Below are 6,000 nucleotides of genomic sequence, written 5' to 3'. Positions count from 1 at the left end.
GTGATTCTCAAATTTGTCTCCCTCTATTTAAGCATACCAAACCAAGACCAGCCCAAACCAAATAGCTCCCTCCATTGGTTTTTAGAGTTGCAATCTAGAGTATAAAATATCTATAAATAATTATCAAGAAAGTAAAATTCTTTTTCCCATGAAAAACAATTATCTCCATCTACTTAGTTGCATAGCAATGATATAAATATTTATTGGCAACTAAAGCAATTCAACTAGATTTTTTATACCATGGAGCTAAGAATACTACTCAACTCTTCTTAAAACATTCTCATATCAAGCTATTTTAATTTGCATTTTGAATTGGAATTTACATACACTCTTGTTTTTCCTGAATAAAAAGTGTCAATCACCTTATTGTCATCCTCAATGAGGGTGTTTCCATCGATTCCCATCAATGCTCATATGGATGTGGCTGACTGCACTATTGTAAAGCTCTAACTGGATTGATCCCACCTGATTGGGAAATAAAAATAAAGCATATCTTAATAGATTTTATTCTTTATAGTCTTCAGCACTATTATGGTATAATAAAAATTAGAAGAGATGAATTTCCTAAACTAAAATATGATCATATTTGCTTTATGAGATGAATTTGTTTATCATTAAACCGTGTAATTAATGAGTAACAAGTATTTGATTAACATTAAATATTGCTATAATTGAAAATTATTGATAAAGGTTATTGAATTGATGGTGTATTCTTGCAAACTATGAGTTATTCCACACCTAAATAGCTAGGGATATACAATAGAAAATTTGCTTCAAGTTATTTTAATCAACCAGTCTTTCAATTGAAAATTAACAATTAACTTGTCACCATGGGTGTAGAAGTTGTCAATCAAGAATATAAATGCATAGTATTAGTGTATTTTGGTTAGTTGGATATTTTTTTCAATTTCTTACTAATTAGATGCAACTTACTTACTTGGGTCTTAATGGTTAAGAAAACTTTAATCTTCTATGGAATTGAGTTCGGGAAGGTACAAAGTCGTCTAGTTCTAAGTAAGCATACATTTATGATTGGTAAAGCTTTTCAAATAACTAATATAATAAATTAGGATGAAAATTACTGTGTTTTCTAAGTTGGTTTCTATTACTTTTTTAATTCCAAAAATTGTTTTCGAATTTAAAAATTTTTTTTTATTCCTAAATTTTAGTTTGATTTAAGAAAGGAATTTTGGAATGTTTTAAAAATTGGAAACTCTCCTAATTGGTTACTAGGGTTTTTGGAATGTTTTACTATTGGGAAACTTTTCATAATGGAAGTCTAGGGTGTTTCAAATATAAAAGGATTTGTTTTATTGAAAATTATCGAACTCCAAGAAAATTCTATGTGAAAGAGTTGTAATAGAGCAATTGTCATCTCAAAGCTTCATCTTCCAATTCTCAAACTTTTCAAGATCCTTCTTGAATTACATCTAGTTTTCTACAAAGGTCTAGACTAGAACGACTAAACCTTAATAAGAGCTTTAAGGAATTCACTAAGGAGCATAAGAGAGTGTTTTATTGGGAATGTGGAAAATAGGTGGGGTTGCAGATCTAAGACCCTAGGGAGTTGGCGCATTTAGTTAGGTAAAACTATGTACTATCTTTTCAAATTTAGTGAATCATTTGCAGTTGAGAGACTATTTATGGTTTTCACACTTAGTAGGTTGCTAGGTGGTTTTTCATGTTATACCCTATGTATTGTTAGAATCAATTTTATTTATCTATGCGTGAAGTTTTTACTCTCAGTAAAAAAATAATTGAAAAGGACATACTAAGGTGATAAAGAATAAAATTTTGGGATTAATTCAAGAACTATCTATTCACACACCCCTTGGTAGTTCTGTTACATCAAGACTAACTATAAAATTTCTTTCAGATAGTAGTATTATTGGGTTAGCCTTTAGGTTTCCACAATAAAATTTCACCGGTTTTCTTACCTAATTACTTATTTAATGCACTAGTGTGAATATCCAAATATAGATTAATGCTTCATATTTGTAAGTTTGTTTTGTAAGAATCCTTGAGTTCGAATGCCTTAAAACATTACCTAGTTCCAAGTTTTTGGAAAATATAAATGCATTCTAACTAACCTATGCAAGGCATTCCCCACGATCTTTGGAAGGAAGAAAATCATCTCCATGCTATGCATCTTTAAAACAAATAACTTCAAGAAGCTGATCATTTACAAAAGAATCTTTGAAGTTTCTCTATACATCAAAATCAACTATGATTCTTTAGAGAGCTATCTAATGATGTGATCATAAGGTTGGCTTGTTATAAGAATAAGAAGAAATCACTCTTCTCATTGGAAATGAAAGAGAATATTTGAGAAAGAGAACTTACATATTTTTCTTTTACATTTGGTCTATCTGGAAAGCAAGGCAAGTTAAGGCAAACAATTGACCTGGTGCTACATATCAGAGAAAGAAGTCACAATGATGATCAATCAAGTACAACCCATATAATATGAAAAACCTTTATTACCTTAATACATGGTAGTTATAATAGCATAAAGACTAGGTTCTGCTTAGCAGTTAAGAGGTTTATTATCTAAAAAACTTTAGCTTTTGGGGATTAATTATTAGTTTATTATGAATTTAAAGTCATTCTAAGACAATACCCTATTTTTATAGCTTTCCTTTCCACTTCTTTGTTTTCTTTTAACAAATTGTCTCTTTTTCTATTATTATTACTTCTTGTTATCAACCTTCTGTAAATAACATCGCATATTTTTTATCAATCAAACTAGATCATCAAATTCATCAACTATGACAATCTTAGATTCTTCACTCAAAGGTTATGACCTTGATGGCTATGTTAATAGAACATTTTCTTTTCTTCATCAATACACCATATCTAAAGATAATATAAAGAACTCGAATGTCAAACTTACATGGCCTAAAAAATTTTTTTATATCTTTTGACATGCTTTTGAATGCCCATTTTCACCTTATTCATTTGCAATTATCTAAATTTCTTATGGTGATATTTAAACATTCATTAATACAAGGTAGTCAAACTTGTGAATGTATCTTAAACATGTAAAAATACTTATTATATGATTTGTCCAAATTATACATGAGTCCAATCTTCAACAATTGATTTCTACAATCTTCCATATGAACATAACCTCATCATATATGAACTTTACCACCATTTTAATGATATTTCAATGGAATGTTTTCAAGTCCACTTATGATCCTTTAAAAACACTTAGAACAACTATGTATAGAATAGTGCAACACCATTTTTGTGTGTTGATTTTCATTTTAATTTTGAGAGTACTTTTCTTCATGAAATACTTTTGAACAAGGGTACCAATCCCTTTTCAAGGTCATGGCGAAAATTCAAGAGGTAAAGGACATTGTTTTTGTTTTCGAAATGCCTTCAACTATTTATAGGTTGTTTACCATGCACACTATATGCACCAAATAGGCCTGCACAATTGTACGACATTTTTACTTGTCATTATCCATATCATCCTTGTCCTTAAGCCAAACCTCTTTCAAATTTAATATCTCAATTTTGGTAAGTTGTTGGAAGGTTTATGAACAACATCTAAAGTTAAAGTGGTTGAACATAGTAATTCACCTCAATCCTATTATCATTTCACTTGTACTATGGAGTTCAAGGTAGTTATTTGATCATTGTCTTCCATTGTAGAGACACTTAGAAATGTAAGCCCGTCATAGCCATTGTAGAGATACTTAGAAATGTGACTAAGGATTGAAGTTATAATTAAAGGAAGTTTAATTGAAAATTATAAATTAGAATATAGTAGCATTTTATATTTACCTGTGGGGTATGCTTATTTCCTTCCACTCTCCTAGTTGATCTTTTGTTTTGATGCAAATAGGGAGTTCAAGGTAGTTATTTGATCATTGTCTTCCATTGTAGAGACACTTAGAAATGTAAGCCCGTCATAGCCATTGTAGAGATACTTAGAAATGTGACTAAGGATTGAAGTTATAATTAAAGGAAGTTTAATTGAAAATTATAATTAGAATATAGTAGCATTTTATATTTACCTGTGGGGTATGCTTATTTCCTTCCACTCTCCTAGTTGATCTTTTGTTTTGATGCAAATAGGTAGAACAATGTTCCTGCATTCTCATGCTCTTCACATTATTAAAAAATAAAACAAAATGCTATTATAGAATTAAATATTCCTTTTTAGTACATAAAACCATCTAAAAGTCAATTTGATAGATTGAAAATAAAGATATCCTTGCACATTAATAACTATGAATTCAAGCAAAAGTTAAGATTTCAACTTCCTATGTTGACATAAGCCATAAATAAACTATTCTAATTCTAGTGTTAAAAACGTTCAAGCATGAACTTTCCAATAATGGATATGTATGGAGAGGGTAGTTGTTTAAGGAACATGATTAGGAAATCATGTTACTTGTACATCATTGAAAAGTGTAAATTTGATCTTTAAAACTTTAGTCTTGAGTCCTAAGAATAAAATTAATTTTAAGTGAAAGGTATAGTCATGACATATATTCACATGATCTTTATGTTTGTATATATGTATATATGAAGTTGTTAAACATGGACATGCTTATGTGGCTATCCCATTTATGCATGCTAAGTGCCTCAAGGAGATAATGCTAGTTGTGTACTGTGCATGTCAAGGTCAAATCCTTTCAATTAACCTTCATTAGTTAGCTCTAATTGGCACTTTTTCACTCCATAAGGGTTCCTTCAATTATCATCTTCATTACTTCTCAAAAAGGTAGTTATATGAATTAACATTATTTCCAAGAGGCCATGAAGGGAATATATATACACTACAAGAAAAATGAAATACAATGACGCTTTTTACATGTCAAGAAATGTAAAAGATGATGCTTCTCTAAAGCGTCGTCTTCTGGCCTGTCATTGTATGTTTTAACCAACAATGATGCTTTTAGGAAGCGCCATCTTTGATGAATACCTTTAATGACATTTAAAAAAGTGTCATCTTTGAATAACATTAACAATGACGCTTGTAAAACCCGTCATCTTTGAACATTTTCTAGAGAAATATTTTTTATAAAATTGATTATCTTGACACTTTAAAAGAGTGTCATCGTTAATATATTTTATCAATGACACTTTCAGAAGTGATATCTTTGATTCATGTTAACAATGACACTTAATAGAAACACCATTTTTGAACATTTCTTATTAAAAATAATATTTGTATTCTATTATTAAAATAATGATTTCCTATATAATTAAATAAAAAGAAAAAACAAATCCCTCAAAATTAAATTAAATTTTACTAATGAAAATATCTTCAAATATTAATATACAATAACTTAGTTCAAACCATCGATGTAACTACTTATATACAATAATTATATACAAATTTCTTAATTAAATCAAAATATTTCAAGAACAATATCTAATTCTTTTAACAAAAGAACAAATATTTAGTGCAACTATTAACATCTATATTCTACAAAAAATACAGTTCAACCTCCAAATGACTTTATTGATGTAGTCTTCATAGTTTTCAACATCACCTTCGATCCTTTAACATAATGATTTCTCTTCTTTTGGCAAATCAATTTTCTTCGCAACCTATAAACAAATACAGGAAAAATAAAAAACCTCTAAATTATACATGTAACAACCAATAAGTGCAATTGAAACTATATATACCTTTCACAAAAATCGGAAGGAGAAAAACATTAAACCAATATAAAATGAAATGTAGAAAAATTTGAGAAAAATAAACATGAGTTAGAGAAAAATAGTTAGAACTTATCACTTAAAGATAAAATGTCTTTCATTGATTGAACAAAGAAACTTTGTAATAAAATAGTGTTTCATTAGTAAAAAAAAATAAAAAATTATTCAAAAGTAATATATTTCTAAATATGATATAACATCAAAAAGTTAAAAATAATGATTCATGGTACCCCAAACAAATAAGAGGATAAATGAAACATGACATAAACAACTAACCCAAAATAAATGCTCTACAAGCAAAGTAGTGAACATAAA

The 6,000-nt window shown here is 28.7% G+C and overlaps 1 long non-coding RNA gene across 2 annotated transcripts in view; it reads right to left on the bottom strand.

Annotated features, from left to right (window-relative positions):
* Window positions 1–233: 233 nt before the first annotated feature.
* LOC117909257 overlaps window positions 234–6,000 on the bottom strand; it is a 34,612-nt gene continuing 28,845 nt past the window's right edge. Inside the window, exons 2-6 of one of the 2 annotated variants that reach the window (XR_004650324.1) lie at window positions 5,517–5,574; window positions 4,029–4,103; window positions 3,796–3,902; window positions 2,344–2,410; window positions 234–465 (exon numbers count right to left, since the gene is read on the bottom strand). This is a non-coding gene — a long non-coding RNA (uncharacterized LOC117909257). The remainder of the gene's footprint in view (window positions 466–2,343; window positions 2,411–3,795; window positions 3,903–4,028; window positions 4,104–5,516; window positions 5,575–6,000) is intronic. The other variant, XR_004650323.1, reaches the window with a different exon arrangement.

The sequence above is a fragment of the Vitis riparia genome, chromosome 3 (genome assembly GCF_004353265.1).
Source record: "Vitis riparia cultivar Riparia Gloire de Montpellier isolate 1030 chromosome 3, EGFV_Vit.rip_1.0, whole genome shotgun sequence".
In the NCBI taxonomy this organism is placed as follows: Eukaryota; Viridiplantae; Streptophyta; class Magnoliopsida; order Vitales; family Vitaceae; genus Vitis; species Vitis riparia.
The sequence above is the reverse complement of the archived record's forward strand: the minus strand, read 5'-3'. Positions and strand labels throughout refer to the sequence as shown.